The sequence below is a fragment of the Notolepis coatsorum genome (genome assembly GCF_963971535.1).
Source record: "Notolepis coatsorum genome assembly, chromosome: 6".
Lineage (NCBI taxonomy): Eukaryota > Metazoa > Chordata > Actinopteri > Aulopiformes > Paralepididae > Notolepis > Notolepis coatsorum.
The window spans coordinates 20,320,325-20,338,242 of record NC_140170.1 but is presented as its reverse complement, the minus strand read 5'-3'; the positions used below and the strand labels follow the sequence as shown (position 1 = coordinate 20,338,242).

Here is a 17,918-nt window from a genome sequence, read left to right as displayed (position 1 = left end):
ATAAATTCACCAAACACTACACAAGACCAATGCTGTAGACTGATGAAAATATAATTTATTTATCTACATATACCCAAATCAATGATGCAGACTGATGAAAAAAATTACATTTTCTCTCCATATACCCAAAATCAATGATGCAGACTGATGAAAATATAAATGTTCTCCATATAACCAAATCAGTCAACATTTCAACATGGAGAATCACAATACATGTCCCAGTTTTCATGCTACTATGTGCATAACACTGTAAGCTCAGCAAATATCAGACAAACATAAAATACTGTATCCAGTACAGGTTAAAATTACAGTAAAAAAAATTGAAAACATTTAAACAGAAAATACTAGACATTATCTCTTTGCCTAGCTGGATCTGGCAAGATACTTTTTTGTTGTGATTCTCCATGTTGACTGATTTGGGAAAATGGGAGAAAATGTATATTTTCATCAGTCTGCATCATTGGTTGTCTTGTGTAGTGTTTGGTGAATGTATTGTATGTTTTCACGTTCTCTGTGTACAGTACTTCACTCTCCTTCCATTTTGGTTGAAGACAGGTGAACTCACCTGCTGCATTTTTATAGTGCTTAAACCTGATTGGTGTATCTACAATTAAGCAATGGTGTGTTTGTGCATCTGATGGCTGTGTTTAACCAATTGGCTCATATGTGTGGTAATTTGACATTCTGTGTCTAATGTAATGCAAGTGTGTTTAGTGTTTTGCAAATCACTGTGTGTATTGTTTTGCAAAAAGTGTGAGGCTGACATTGTAGGGGTGCAAATCTGGGCCTATATTTTGCTCCTTGAGTGTAAGGTTTTGATAATTGTGTAATACTTTTGATTTGAGTGTTTGAATATGCAATCGAAGAAAACTGTAAAGACTAGAGATGAACTGTTTATTTCTTTTGTACATAGGCTGTGCATATGTTTGTTTGTTTGTTTGTTTGTTTGTTTATTTGCTTATTTGTATGATTCTTAACTGTGTTTTTATTTGGTTATTGGTGTATATGTGTGTATGTATGTACAGTATATGTATATATATGTGTATATATGTATATTTGTACTCCTGTTGGGGCTTCTTGGACCAGATCAATGTTTTATCTGGCTAAATAAAGGTTAAATAAATAAATAAGAAATTGATGATTTGGTCCTGTTAACTTTGAATTTTCTATGGGGACTGCCCAGATCCCTCTCATGGACCTGGACCTCACTTTGAGAACCTCTAATGATTCTAGTTATTCAGTATTTATCTCTAATTACTCTAAAATTGCGTATTCCTGTGTTTAAAAAAATATGTGGCATGGTCCGTATGAAAGAGGTCGGACGTAGCTATTTTTGGTGGCCCGGGCTGGACAGCAACATCGAAGAAAAGGCTAAGACATGCCCCACCTGTCAGCGGGTCCATAATGCACCCCAGCCGGCACCACTACACCCCTGGGAGTGGCCAAGTGAGCCATGGAAACGGCTACATGTTGATTTTGCTGGGCCGTACGAAGAGAAAATGTTCCTTGTGGCGGTAGACGCCCACAGCAAATGGCCCGAAGTGGCAATAATGAAATCCACAACGGCTGAGAGGACCATTGAGAAACTGGGGGAAATGTTTAGCCGTTTCGGGTGTCCAGAACAACTGGTGAGTGACAATGAGCCCCAATTTATCTCTCAGGAGATGGACACTTTCTTAAAGGTCAACGGAGTTAAACACATTAGATCTGCACCCTACCAGAAAAATCTGTGTCCAAAATGGGAAAGGGGGAGAGTGGACTGTTAGATTTTTTTGGAATGTTGTTGACCTGGCAAATGAAAAAGAAAGAAATATATATATATTATTATGATGTTGTATTGCCATGTGGGCCGTTGCAACTTAGGGGTACCATTATGCTAAGTGGGGAGGAGATGTTATGTATTGGGTTGGGTTTGTCCCAGGGCGATTGCCGTACTCGCCCTGTATATGTACGTGGTGATTGCGCACCTGGGGTTGTTATTGTTTTTACCTGCTATACATTTACATTTAATCATTTAGCTGACGCTTTTATCCAAAGCGACTTACAAGTTCTGTATGACAAGCCATCAGGAAGGGCACAACTCTATCAGCTGAGCAACAATGTTCATCAAAGTGTTGATTGCTACAGTGTAGGTTAGTTTATTAGGACAAGTGCATGACAGTACGGTTAGTTAGGGTTAGATTTTTTTTTTTTTTTTCAGATAATGGTTGAAGAAGTGCGTCTTTAGTCGACGGCGAAAGATTGGACGTGTTTCGGCTGTCCTAACTGGGGTGGGTAGTTCATTCCACCATTGTGGGGCAAGGACTGAGAATAGGCGACTTCTCTTTGATGACCCTCCCAGAGCTTGGATAGGAGTAGGTCTGAGGCGGCCAGAAGATGCAGAGCGTAGGGGTCTTGAGGGTGTGTAGTTAGAGACCATTGACCGGAGGTAGGCGGGAGCGGTTCCCTTTGCCGCACGGTATGCTAGGTCTAAACAGATAAACAGACAATCCCTTTTTACACATAAAGACAAAGTAAAAAGCAACTCAGTAGCATTGGTGTCCACCTTCAGCCCTATTTCTAGAGATATGCGTGATATTGTGAACAAATACTGGTACATTTTAAAGTCAGATCCTAAGATCGGAGGTGTGTTCCAGGAACCACCCAAATACTTCTACAAATGGCAACCTAACTTAAGGGACCAGTTAGTTAACACTTTAACTGCCGGAAGACGCTTTTAGGCGTCCTTCCCCGCCATGCTCAAGTTGCCGAAGACGCCGTAACTCGTCTTTGATATCAATATTTCAAAAATCTGTGATTGGAATCATATTTCCTTTCCGGGGCCCTGAGACACAAGTGGGATCTCCTCTCAATCCTCTAGCGGTTCAAGACCGACATCTGGTGGCCGATCGGCAGATCGAAAAAACGGATGTTACCTTTAACCCGGTAGGACTCACTCCATATGGGGTCCGGGCACTCGCTAGTGTTAGAGAGACTCAGTCTTCACACAGTGAACATCGATCGCTGCAAATAACTCGAAAAAACAACATGATTTGGACGTATATATTATTATAAAACCTGGAAATGGACCGGATATTTCTATATCCCATAATAGGAAAATGTCTGTTCCACGCTCATCGCCCAACGGCGCGAGGAAGATACGGTAAGATTCAGCGTTATTTTTCAATGTGTACGATACTAACTGCTATGATGAACATTTGACCCACATTAGATGAATGGTATAACGCTGCCCACGGAATTATAAACGCCCCCTCGGCCATCCGGTCAACATCAGATTACGTGTAGTAACTTCCAGAAGTCCGTCCAGTTGGATTTTTTTATATCGTGCCGATTGCTATCAAACTGTATTTGATCATCAATATAATGCATTTGGGGCTATAAATCACGTTCTGGAGAAAGCTGCAGAAAGAGATGAAAACATACTTATACTTTAGATCAGGGGTGTCAAACTCATTTTCACAGAGGGCCACATCAGCATTATGGTTGCCCTCAAAGGGCCAAAGACCGTATAAATGTTAATGTAATGTAAAATAAATGTAGCTACACATTTACATATTGTTAAACATGGTGTTTCTGTATTTATTACTTATTCAAGTTATACATATTGGATATTAATTTGCATAAATGTAAAAATATATGTTAGCTTATGTTATTTTAACAAATAATTTTAGTTTATCAGAACCCCATATTACTCCACCAATCAATGATCAAACCATTCAAGTAAATAACAAAGAAGAATATCATCAAATACAAGCTATGACATTAAGTTTGTTCAAAACCTTTTTGTCACAGTCAAGAGGGGCAGAACTAACAACTGTGAGCTGCAAAGAACACGTGGGACAGATGTAGCAGATGTTACAAAAACAAATGGCTGCACACAACCTTGCAGAGGCCATACATCCAACTAATGGAAGATAGTTTAATTAACTTTAATTAACAGATTGCAGAATGGGTACAGTACAGTACAGCTCAATACACACAATTGTTAAGGGGATGCAGACCAGAGAAAGACTTTCGACTTGTTTACATCAGGGTCCCCCATTTTCAATTCGTAATGAAATTGCTATTATGTGTCTGCATGAACACACAACTGTAACTGTACTCAAAAATAACAAAATAAGGGTTGTCTCAGTTCACAACTATATTGGTCAAATTTTGGGTGGGATTTGTTTGCGTCCCTACAGCTTCTTATTCAATTGAGCGAGATGCTCGGTTATGTCACACAGCCAGTTTGCATCTGACAGTTCAGACAATATTTCTTCAACCCTTTGTTACCTATTCCGCCTGGATCTTTTTTGTATTTTGGGCTGTAAAATTGTCAAAGAATGTCTGAGGAGTAAGTGCTTTTGGCTTTTTTCCTTTGTTACCTCAGATGTTCAACATACATGTATGTGTAAGAATGTGTAATAACTAAGGCTGTCAAAGTTAAAGCTTTATTAACGCATTAACCCACAATTATTTTAACACTGCTATTTTTTAACCCAATATTAATGTAAAAAAAAAAAAAAAAAAAAAATTTTTTTTTTTTTTTTTTTTTTTACCTGAGCTCTTGGGGGGCCACATCAAATGACGTGGCGGGCCGGATTTGGCCCGCGGGCCGTGAGTTTGACACCTATGCTTTAGATCATATTTTAGTATGAATATGTGAATGAAAAAGTTTAACGTTCATACACCCTGAACAATACATATAGGACATTGAATGGGCCCTAATAATGGCAATTTAGCAATAGAATTTAAAAAGTTATAGCCCTGCAAAGAAGGGGAACTTCTACATAGACAAATAGAGCTGGCAACCTATGGTATATCATGAATTTAGCCTTAGGCAATCAAAGTGTTAAAACAGATTTTCCCAAAAAATTTACCCATTTTATGGCTAATATTCCAAATGGCAATTTTCCATGTTTATCTTGTACCCAATGTCATGGCATGATTAAAGAGACATTTTATTTACAACCAAGTACAGGTAGGAGTATCGCTGTTAGAGGCCGGATTACCTGTAATTCTGATTTTGTTGTTTACTTGCTTAAATGTCCTTGCAACCTTTACTATGTTGGAAAAACAAGAAGACGTTTTAAAAATCGAATTTCGGAGCACAAATGTTCTATAAGAAGAAATGACGAGAAGTCTTCAGTTGCAAGGCACTTTAATAAGTTAGGACATGATATTTCTGGCTTAAAATACATGGGTATAGAGCAGGTCTTGAGACCACCAAGAGGCGGCGACAGAGACAGGCTCTTGCTACAAAGGGAATGCTTTTATATTCATTTTCTGGATTGTCTAGAGCCTAGAGGCCTCAATGAGGAAAATGTTTTGACCTGTTTCATTTGATTATTTCATTTCATTCGATTGTTTACTATTTTCATTTATCATTCTTTATATTTATAATTGAAAGATGGCTTATATGGGTCATGAGCGTTTATGTTTAGAGTTTAAGATGTAGGCCTACTCTGTATAAAATATATATATAACTATATATAGATATATCTCTTTGTGATTTACTGTTTCTTTTTTATTTACATGCTTCTTTTTGATTTACATAATTCTGAAAAGGTTGTGCTTGTAAGTGGTATTTTGTACTTTTTTGCAGATCTCTTGTGGGAATGTGTTGTCACTTCATATGTTGTCACTTCCTGTTTGACTTGTATATACTAGGGTCACTTACCCTTCATGCTTCATGCAAGCCATTCTGAAGAAGGTGTGTTCACACCGAAACGTCATGATTACAGGCTGCCAATAAATTTGGAAAAACCTGGAGTGCGTGCCTGGACATTGTTTCCCTATTTTTATGTATGATATCAGAGGTTACAGCACCCAGTGTCAAGTCTAGTGAGGTGAGCGCGTTCTACTACTTTTTTCACATGCTAGGTCGAGGGCCTTGAAGCGGATTCGTGCAGCAATGGGGAGCCAGTGCAGGTCCCTAAGAAGTGGGGTGACATGGGCCGACTTCGGTAGGTTTGAGATCAGGCGGGCCGCTGCGTTCTGAATGAGTTGAGGAGGTTTAGTGGCAGTGGCCGGGAGGCCAGCGAGCAGTGCGTTGCAGTAGTCGAGGCGGGAGATGACTGTTGATTGGACGAGGAGTTGGGTGGCTTCTTTTGTCAGGAAGGGTTCTGGTTGTCACTGCGATGTGAGCAGAGAAGTTCAACTGGTCGTCAAGGACAACACCAAGGTTCTTGGCGGTCGGGGACGCGGTCACAGCTGCATTCTCGACTGTGATGGAAAGGTCGGTCAGGGGGGAGGATTTGGCCAGCAGGTGGAGCAATTCTGTTTTGCTTAGGTTCAGTTTGAGGTGATTGGTCGTCATCCAGGCGGAGATGTCGGACAGACAGGCCGAGATCCGCTCAGAGACGTGGATATCTGAGGGAGGGAAGGAGAGGAAGAGTTGAGTATCATCGGCATAACAATGGTAGGAGAAGCCATGAGACGTGATAATGTTACCCAGTGATTTAGTGTAGAGGGAGAAGAGAAGGGGTCCTAAAACCGAGCCCTGGGGGACACCCGTCCGCTATCAAGTATAAAGCCTTGTTACTGAGTACCTCTGTGTCTGTGATTATTCCTTGTTATATTACCAGGATCAGATATAACAGTGGACTTCATCATCACAGCACATCGGACTAACACCTAAAGGTACAGCATGTTGGCACCTGTTGCCAAATCTGTGTTTACCAAGCCTACCTGACTGTCTACATTGATTTGATCCTGGACGATTCTCTCACATTGCTTTTCTGTACTCGCAGGCCGTCGTAAGTGGCAGAGAACCGTCAAAGTGGTTGCAGAAGTACATCCAGAGGTCACCAAGCAAGAAGCAGTCATGGTCAACGTGTGCCCCAGTCTATTTTCAGGATGACGGGCATCAAAACACAGTGTTTGACTTCTTGTCAGACATCCTGGCCAGCACAGTCTCATCTGTACCCATCCTGGATAATGTAGCCTATATCCTTGAAGTCTTGCTGGCCTGAGGTGAATTTGCATGATATTTTTACTTTTCACTATGTATGTAATATGTATTTCTCCTTATTTACTCAATGAATCAGACAATGCTGTAATACAAATTGTGTGGGGTCAAAGGCCGGCTGCAGCGTGTCATCCACTCTGCTGAGAAGGTGATCGGCTGCAATCTGCCATCTCTCCAGGACCTGTACGCCTCTCCATAACTCTGAAGCGTGCAGGTAAGATTGTGGCCGACCCCTATCACCCCGGTCACAACCTGTTTGAGTAACTCCCCTCTGGAAGGAGGCTGTGGTCCACCAGGGCCAAAACCTCACCCCACAAGAACAGTTTCTTCCCCTCTGCAGTGACTTGAGCCTCATCAACAAGGCTCGGGACCCTCACTGACACCCCCCACTGTGTTACATTAACACACCCTACTGGACTATATACTTGCCCACTGCATTGTTACTCATTCTAATTAGTGTATATGATTGACCACATCTGCCCAGTTGTACAGCCCTGGCCTATTCCTATTTTATTTTTATATGTGCTATATTTAATTTAGTTTATATCCCATATAATTTTATTCAACCTCTTATTTACTGATTCTGATGTAACTCTAACCAGTTAACATCTATGTAACTCTAACCATATTTGCATATCTTGTATGTCACAAACTTAAATGTCCAAACCCAACCCCCTCAAATTCACAGTCCCCCCACCCAACCACCTCCAATGTACAGTTTTCCCCACCTACCCAACCTCTTCCAATGTACAGTTTCTTCCCCCTCAAATGTATACTCTCTTTTTAGACTATTTTTGTATCACAAACAGTGCTGTATATTTGTAGATCTGGTATGTATGTCATAATGTCTAAATGTAACAGTACTGTCTATCTGTATGTCATCTATGTATATGTTATATGATGCATTGAAAATGGGGGACCCTGATGTAAACAAGACGAAAGTCTTTCTCTGTTCTGCATCCCCTTAACAATTGTGTGTATTGAGCCGTACTGTATTGTACCCATTCTGCAATCTGTTAATACAATTTTCAATCAATCAATCAATCAATCAATCAATCAATCAATCAATCAATCAATCAATCAATCAATGGTCTATAGAGTGTAATGTCATGCCTTCACCTGGAGGGGGACTCTAGGCTAAGGCTGCGGTACTGTATTCTGCATGCGCAGTAGTGCAAAACAAGGTACAAGCCCCGACGTTGGGCTTGCGGCTCTGCAGATATCCCCTATTGCCGGAGCGAGTTACCAGTGGCGTGACGTCATCCAAGATGGCTGTGCATCACTGTTAGCAGCAAACTGTTTACAACGAGGAGCTTTTAACTCGCTTCTCTGCTACAAACCCGTTATCAAAGGACAAGTTAAACACAACACATGTGTGTGATCGGTCACCGTCAACTCCTCCGAGCAAACATTACTGACTTTTAACTCGATTGTGAACAAGATCAAGGATCCAGACCTTTGTTGTGAGTCGGACCAGAGAGACGTGTTGGAGACAATGAAACGAGTCTCTTTCTAACGTCTCTGTGTCAGAACTGTACTGGATCAAGACTTCACATCTGGATCAAAACCTTCTTCTAACGTCTCTGTGTCAGAACTGTATTGGATCAAGACTTCACATCTGGATCAAAACCTTCTTCTAACGTCTCTGTGGCAGAACTGTACTGGAGCAAGACTTCACATCTGGATCAACACCGTCTTCTTGTGGAAACGGATCAGACTGTGGACACCACAACAGGTACAATTATGTTGACATTGTTTTCCTCTTATTGCTCCTTCCTAGCAGCAGCACGGCGATCGAAAGGAGCATTGAAGTTGTACAATCACAGCCTAATTGTAAAACAAATCCAAATGTTTTACATCCGTAGTACTTTACCATCTCCATGGTCAACTAACTGCGAGCATCTGCAGCGACGTGATTCTCTTCACAGTAATATTACATTTCTCCCGATAATCTGCTAGCTCTGTGTAGCTGTAAAGACACTCATTGTCAATTCGTTTGTAATGTGTTTATCAGATCAACATACGCATAATAGATGTAAAGAACTTAGTTAGTTCACATCTTATTTCACATCTATGGGCACAGAGGTAACTACTGTAACCGAGGAATAGTCTGCCTATAGATAGATAGATAGATAATTTAAATTTAAATAAATAAATGGTGAGCACTATTGCACAGTCTTAAGTCAAATAAAATGAAATTGCTATATACAATTAGTTACAGTATACAAATTTAAAATAAATTGCACACTGTCCCAACGGGGGGGGGGGGGGGCGCCCAGGTCATGAGAGAGAGAGAGAGAGAGGGGGGGGGGGGGGTCATATGGTGTTGAACAGTCTGATGGCTGTGGGGACAAGGGACAGCCTGAACCGCTCAGTCCGCGATTGCAGCGATATGAGCCGTCCACTGCGGCTGCTCCTCTGTCCTGTCAGGGTGTGGTGGAGAGGGTGGCTGTCATTGTTCATGATGGCCTGCAGCTTACTCCGTGTGCGCCTCTCCACCACAACCCCCAGTGGGTCCACACTCCTGCCAAGGACTGAACAAGCCTTCTTTACCAGCCTGTCCAACCGCCCGGTGTTCTTGGCTGACATGTTGCCTCCCCAGCAGACTGCAGCATAAAAAACGATGCTTGCCACTAGGGATGCGCGATAATTATCATGACGTCATCCCGATAAACTCGATAACGTTATTGATAGCTCCGATAACATATAATAAATGTTTTGGTTAAAAGAAATCCGGTGTGGGTGGATTTGGATGAAGGGCACTTGTTTTTATTATAGCCTCCTCCCGTTTTGCCAGTACTGTGGTAAAACTGATAGCGTGTGGTTTAGGAACAGGGAGTTTTTCACAAATCCAGCGCTCCCCTTCTTGGCTGTGACATAGTCACGTTACATTCGGAGACAGACAGTCGATCTGCCAATTACGTCCCACGGCTTGCACCCACCTCTTCTCGTTCGTTTATTTACCTCCGGATTGTCAGCCATTACTCTACTCGGAGCTAACGTTATCTCCCCGCCAGCCACATTGACAAGTACCAGCGCTTATACATTACTGGCAAATGTCTTGTTGCTCTTGTGGCAACGAGCGTTGTCGGCATCGACTTTAGTAAAATAGACCCAGACTTTTGAAAATTTCGTTCTGTCCATTATGAGAGCAGAGCTGTCTGTGGCAGCGCAGCACCCGTGTCTGTGTGTGTGTGTGTGTGTGTGAGTGAGTTAGTGTGTGTGTGTGGGAGGGAGGGGAAGAGAGGAGAGCACAGCAGGCAGAGACACAGGCAGGAGAGATAATAGACAACTGCCAACAAGATTAGTTTGCGACGTTTAAATTCCTAAAAAAAAAACTCCATAATTAACATAACAGACCTAAGTTGGGGGAACTAATGGGATAACATTACTGTGTTAGCAGTAGCACTGTGAGAGTCATGTTCTTTGACTTCTCCATTGCTTTTGAAGTTTTGATACCATAAGGCCTGGGCTGCTGGGTGAGAAGTTGGAGGCGATGCAGGTAGAGGCCCCCCTGGTGTCCTGGGTTGTTGACTATCTGACAGGCAGACCACAGTACGTGCGCCTACGGAGCTGTGTGTCAGACAGACTGGTCAGCAACACCGGGGCCCCGCAGGGGACAGTCCTCTCTCCCTTCCTCTTCACTGTCTACACCAACGACTTCCACTATCGGTCAGAGTCCTGCCACCTTCAGAAGTTTTCTGATGACTTTGCGATAGTGGGTAGGGGTGCACCGATGTATCGGTCGGGTATCGGTATCGGCCGATAAGTGCCTTGTTGACTGCAATCGGCCTTTCGGCCGATAAGCTCAAGTGTGCCGATGGCAGTAGCCGATAAATATCCATCCATTTGTGTCGCGTTAAAAGGCAAAAAAAAGTTCAGTCAAGCGACCTGCACAACGCCGGCCCCACACACACAAGCTACTGCATCAAAGTTACTACTTATGATTAACAAAGGCATTTGTTTTGTGGCATTAACATTATATAGTTAACTTAATGTTACACGTTCAATAACATCAGCATATTATTTACCCGAACATAGCAAGTAGCAAGCATTACTCAATTCATAGCTCAGTTCCTTCCGTTGCTCAGAGCCTGTACTGAGTTGTACCCATTCTGCAATCTGTTAATAAAGTTTTCAATCAGACAAATGTATAGAAAAGCTTTGTTTTATTATAACATTCGTTGCAGTAAAATCATTATGCCTCGTTTGGTCATCCTGCGGAGTGCTGGTAATCTACTCGTGGCCGGCGGGGAGCTAACGTTATTAGCGCGTTGGTTTGTTGTTTATCTCTCGCTGCAGATCAATGGCGGACATCCAGGAAGTAAAAAACTAATATGCGCTTGCCGATTGGTGGTAACAGCAGAGGCGGGGTGCAAGCGGTGTGACGTAATTGGCAGAATCGACTGTCAATCAAAATTGTTCTGTTGCATTGCTTTGGTTGAGAGCTCTGGTTGAGACAATAGTATCCAGCTGCAGCCCGGCAGACCATACTGGGAGAGAGATAGTGCTACATGGCATGGTGGAATTAATACCATAAACATATTTCTTGATGTTTCCTTTTTTTAAGTAAGTAAAGAGGCCTATGTTCATATCGGTGAGCACAATTTGTAACACAAAAAGAGAGACGTGTAGCCTATTTATTTAATATTTTATTTATTCATTTTATTATTATTATTTTATTTGTTAAATAAATAATAGTCAAGCATAGGGCTAAAACATTTTCATAAACAATAATATAATTTTTTGTTATTTGGTTATAATAAGGGCTTTTCTATGCATTTGTCTGATTGAAAGCTTTATTGACAGATTGCAGATACAGTACAGCTCAGTGGACTGGAGGATGAAGACCAGAAAAAGACTTTCGGCTTTTTTACATAAGGGTCCTCCATTTTCAATTCATCAAAACATTTAGAGACATACAAATATACAGTAGTTTCATAAAAAAAAATTATAATAATTACAAAAAAAAAGAAAAGTATCATTTTTTTGACACAAATATCGGTATAGGTATCTGTCGATTGTGTTAGTTGAACAATCGGTATCGGTGGCAACTTTTCATATCGGTGCATCTCTAATAGTGGGATGTATAAAGGATGGTGACGAGAGGGAATACCGGGAACTGGTAGTGGACTTCGTCACATGGTGCGATAAAAACCACCTGCAGCTAAATGTGGCGAAGACCAAGGAACTGGTTGTGGAGCTGGGGAGGAGGAGGAGTGCACCTGGCTGTGACCCCCGTTTCCATCAGGGGAGTCGATGTGGACATGGTTGAGGTGTACAAATACCTCGGTGTGCACATCGACAACAAACTGAACGGGTCAAAACACGCAGAGGCACTGTACAAGAAGGGCCAGAGCCGACTCTACTTCCTCAGAAGGCTGAGATCCTTCAATGTCTGTACAAGGATGTTGAGGATGTTCTATGAGTCGGTGGTGGCGGGCGCCTTCTTTACGCTGTGACCTGCTGGGGCAGCGGACTCAGAGCAGGGGACACAAACAGGCTGGATAAGCTGGTCAGGAAGGCCAGTAGCGTGGTTGGGGTGGAGCTGGACTCTCTAGCGAGGGTGGCGGAGAGGAGGAGCCTTGCTAAGCTCCAGGCCATCAGGGAAATCCCCTCCCACCCACTATACACAGACTTGGTGGACAGGAGGAGCAGGTTCAGTGCCAGGCTCACACTACCTAAATGCAGCACTGAACTTTAACACAAGTGAAAAGGAGAATGAAATCCCATATGAACACTAACGTTACTATTGAGAGTAGGGTGTATAGCAGGGGGCCCACAGCTTGTTGGACGAGGCTTACTCCTGTTCTGCATTTCGCCACCAGTTTCATGTTTGTGTGGGAAGTGTACTTGAGTAGATGCGTGTGGTCACTGGTCACGAAAACGCTGAGCTTGTGAACAAACAATTGATTATGGACTAAAAACTCAACTATTTGAGGGAAAAGAGGCGTTGGACCAAATGTGGTGAGTTTTTCCGAAAAGATTAGAAGAGAGTAGGGGTGTAACGGTACGTGTCACAGGGCGGTACGCTCAGCCATACGGAGAATATGGCCCGCGTCGCCAACACACACACACACCGCGCATCGCCAACACACACACACGTCGCCAACAAACAATAACAACATTATCTCCCGCCGGACTCACGCTGATCAAATAAAAAAGGGAAACATACTTTTTTGGACTGATCATCTGAGTTCCTCTCGACTCCAGTTGAACTGCTATTGTGTTTAAATCCAAATAATCCTCTGCCATTCTGTCATCTGTTCTCTAGTATTCAGTCTTGTGCAGTTAAATCCTCTCTAGAAGTGAAAGTGAAACTTACCAAGCCTATAAGTTGTTAAAGGGGCACTAGGCAATTAATTTACTCTGGATGCCTGAACACCAGTATCACTGACTACCACGGCAAGCCTATAGAAAATTATTCTATTTAATAATTATAATAATTATCATAAATATAATATATAAATTAAATTAAATAAAAAAAGTATAAAAAAATTGAATTTATATTAATAATAATAATAATTATAAATATTCTTTTTTTGTTGTACCGAACCGTGACCCCAATACCGAGGTACGTACCGAACTGTGGCTTCTGTGTACCGTTACACCCCTAGAAGAGAGTCATTGCCTCCAGGCGGGTCGTGGCCGCTTTTGAAGTGAACCAGTCCCCGACTCTGTATACAGTCCCTGTTAGCATGCTGGTGGTTATCTGACTGGAGGTTAGCATGCTGGTGGCTAGCTGACTGGAGGTTAGCATGCTGGTGGCTAGCTGACTGGAGGTTAGCATGCTGGTGGCTAGCTGACTTGAGGTTAGCAGCATGCTGGTGGCTAGCTGACTGGAGGTTAGCATGCTGGTGGCTAGCTGACTGGAGGTTAGCATGCTGGTGGCTAGCTGACTTGAGGTTAGCAGCATGCTGGTGGCTAGCTGACTGGAGGTTAGCATGCTGGTGGCTAGCTGACTGGAGGTTAGCATGCTGGTGGCTAGCTGACTGGAGGTTAGCATGCTGGTGACAAGCTGGCAGCTTAGCAGACTGAAGGTGAGCATGTTTGTGGTTAATAGGTCTGTGGTTAGCATGTTGTTAGCTAGCTAGCAGGGTACTGCGAGGCAGGCAGGTCGACTGGAGGTCCTGGACAAGGAGACAGGCAGAGGTTTAGGACATGGCAAACAGAACAGAATAGAATATTCAGAATAGCAGGGTTAAGGCTGGAGTCGCGACTAACGTGTCGAACGACAAATTGAAAATGGGGGACTCTGATGTAAACAAGACGAAAGTCTTTCTCTGGTCTGCATCCCCTTAACAATTGTTTATCGAGCCCTACTGTAGTGTACCCATTCTGCAATCTGTTAATAACGTTTTTAATCAATCAAGTCTATAATACATTTGGGTTGGAGCTTTATGTGGCAGCAGTAGACTGAGAGTTGGAGCTTTATGTGGCAGCAGTAGACTGAGAGTTGGAGCTTTATGTGGCAGCAGTACACTGAGAGTTGGAGCTTTATGTGGCAGCAGTAGACTGAGAGTTGGAGCTTTATGTGGCAGCAGTAGACTGAGAATTGGAGCTTTATGTGGCAGCAGTAGACTGAGAGTTGGAGCTTTATGTGGCAGCAGTAGACTGAGAGTTGGAGCTTTATGTGGCAGCAGTAGACTGAGAGCTGGAGCTTTATGTGGCAGCAGTAGACTGAGAGTTGGGCTGGAGCTTTATGTGGCAGCAGTAGACTGAGAGTTGGGCTGGAGCTTTATGTGGCAGCAGTAGACTGAGAGTTGGAGCTTTATGTGGCAGCAGTAGACTGAGAGTTGGGCTGGAGCTTTATGTGGCAGCAGTAGACTGAGAGTTGGAGCTTTATGTGGCAGCAGTAGACTGAGAGTTGGAGCTTTATGTGGCAGCAGTACACTGAGAGTTGGAGCTTTATGTGGCAGCAGTAGACTGAGAGTTGGAGCTTTATGTGGCAGCAGTAGACTGAGAGCTGGAGCTTTATGTGGCAGCAGTAGACTGAGAGTTGGAGCTTTATGTGGCAGCAGTAGACTGAGAGTTGGAGCTTTATGTGGCAGCAGTAGACTGAGAGTTGGAGCTTTATGTGGCAGCAGTAGACTGAGAGTTGGAGCTTTATGTGGCAGCAGTAGACTGAGAGCTGGAGCTTTATGTGGCAGCAGTAGACTGAGAGTTGGAGCTTTATGTGGCAGCAGTAGACTGAGAGTTGGAGCTTTATGTGGCAGCAGTAGACTGAGAGTTGGAGCTTTATGTGGCAGCAGTAGACTGAGAGTTGGAGCTTTATGTGGCAGCAGTAGACTGAGAGTTGGAGCTTTATGTGCAGGGACCGAAACTAGAGAGCGCCACCCGCCATTGGCGCTCAGTTTTTACGTTTGGCGCCTCCCACTGAGAGGTCTGACCGCCGTGTGGCGGGCAATCAAATAGTCATGTGAAAACCGAAAATCATGATCCAATTCTTTAGCGGAGTTCTCACTCGCTGTCTCAGCACAGACATGCAGCGCACCGCGCACTGCTGCTGCTGCTCCTACCCCTCCCCACCTGTTTCTGTATGCCTGCATGTAAACAGAGGCTATTGCCTCCGACAGTCACCGTGACGTTAGTCTAGTCAGTGTGGGACCTTCGTGAGATAACGTTAGCTACCGTTACAAAATGACCCAGTCAACTATTCACTTAGTTTAATACATGAGGCATTGTGTAACGTTATCCAGCCGGCTAGCTACTGATAGCTCCCGACATCAACAAATGCTCCAGCAATAGTCCAGTGCATAATACCTCCGTTGGCTAGGTAGCTCACTAGTCACTACGAAATGTCGCAGTAAACTAAATAGTTCACTGAGGCGTTGTCCCAACGCCATCCAGCAGTAGCTACAGATAGCTCCTGTCATCAATGTCCTACAACAACATGCGTATTCGAGTCCCTGGCTTACATCGCATGAGTGAGGGCTGCTGAATAGGGTCCAGCTGTAGCTCAGGAGAATCCTTTTGCATGCTGAATGTAGCGTTTAGGGTCCAGCTGCAGCGCCGGAGAATCCTTGCTGGAGCTGGAGGCCACTCGAGTATACACACAGACAGTGGAGCTGTTTGCAGATAGCGAGGTTGCGATGTCTCGCAGATAACACAATCACAAGTATGATTATATAATATATATATTTTATTAAAAACAAAACAAAATTATATAAAATAATAATAATTTTTTTTTATTAAAAGAAAGTTGGCAGGTAAGAAATATGCTTGGCGGGTAGATTATTCCCATCTACCCGCCACTGGCCGGTGAGTCAAAAAGTTAATTTCGCTCCCTGTTTATGTGGCAGCAGTAGACTGAGAGTTGGGCTGCTAAAAAGCGTGTATACTCGATGTATCTAACAAAATAATGTGCAAAAAAAACAAAAATTAAATAAAGACTAATGGGTAAAAGTGTGATGAAATAACGTACTTTGGGGAGCTCAGCTGAAACACAACCTCTCCCTATGCTACCTGGCCACGCCCCCCACTAAATGTATTGACAGAAGATTATTACAGAGGAGGTGCCGGATCCGATCTAATAGGTGCCGATCCCAATCTGGCAGGTCCTGGCACAAATTAAGTCCTGCATTTATGTAATCGGCTTTGAATAAAAGCTTGTCAACTAATTGGCCTACAATTCCCATTCTTTTCCCCTCCATACTGTGATGTGATTGGTGGAGAGAAGCCTCCATATATGTCCTGGCTGACCAGTCAGTTCCAGTCTTGGATCTACAGTATGGGCTCTCTGTGACCATCTGCATTTATCCTTGTAGCAAAACTCCAGTTCCAGTAGAAGACGTCCAAGATCACACCCACTAGAATGAAGGAGGAATCAGACCAGCAGGACCTCTGTAAGTCAGAACAAGACCTCCTACTGAAGATACTTTAGTTTACTCTCCAGACCCAGAAGTAAACAAAGACTAGTATGTTGAGTTGTGTTTCCCTCTGTCCCAGATCCACCCAGAGACCTACTGATTATTAAAGAAGAAGACCAGGTCACGCTAGAGCCGCCCAAGGATACTTCCTTTGAGATGAAGGAGGAGCCCACAGACCACCAGGATATCAGTATGTTGTTTCTTTCTCTTATCTTGATTTAGTCTTCTCCTTCCTCTGCTCCAGCATGTTTGTATGTCTCAGTCTTTGTCGCCATTGCTTTCTCTCCTCTCATTCTTTAATTTGATCAAACTCTTGTTCACATTCAGCCTAACTCTTTGGAGCACTTTATTCTGGTATCTATTTTATAAATGGAACACCTTTGTCCTATTCCCCTGCTGGATTGAATAGCAACCAGGAGAACTACGCTGATAGAAGGGATCCCAGCTGTGATGTATTAAGCCTTAGCTAAAGGGGTCAGAGGTCTTGTTTAACTTAAATAAATGTAATGGAGGAAAAGGAAGCATGTTTGATTTTAAACACAGTTCAGTATATAAATATAATAATTTGTCAAATAATACTGTAAATACTTGAGTATTTCCTTAGTTGCTGTCTCCCTCTGCCCCAGATCAACCTCCAACTTCCTATCAATCATGAAAGAAGAGGCTCAGCACTCAATTACATCCTGTATTAGATTTGTGTTTAAAGATAAAAAAATAAAAAAAACCATAGTGTGACAAATCTGTAATTATAGAAGAAATCAGAAAGTGGACAAATACTTTTTCATGCCACTGTAAATACTTAGTTTCTGTCTCCCTCTGTTCCAGATCCACCCAGTGACCTAGTGATGATTAAAATAGAGGAGGTTCAGGACACGCTGGACCCACCCACGGATATGTCCACTGGGCTGAAGGAGGAGCCCACAGACCACCAGGAGACCAGTATGTTACTTTTCTTTTTATTGTCTTTCTTTTCTCTTGTTGTCCACCCTCTGTTGCAGCATAGTTGTATGTCTCTGTGTCCACAGCTTTCCCTCCTCTTTCTTTCCATGAAGTCTCAATCTATTTGTTTTACCATAACAAAGTGTGGTATTTTCACA

At 43.0% G+C, this 17,918-nt stretch overlaps 1 long non-coding RNA gene across 1 annotated transcript; it reads left to right on the top strand.

The window, feature by feature from the left end:
• The first annotated feature begins 8,585 nt into the window (after positions 1 to 8,585).
• On the top strand, positions 8,586 to 16,992 carry LOC311230192. Its single transcript, XR_014619780.1, has 3 exons — positions 8,586 to 8,687; positions 16,720 to 16,797; positions 16,901 to 16,992. It is a non-coding gene; the product is annotated as an uncharacterized lncRNA (long non-coding RNA).
• Positions 16,993 to 17,918: the final 926 nt, after the last annotated feature.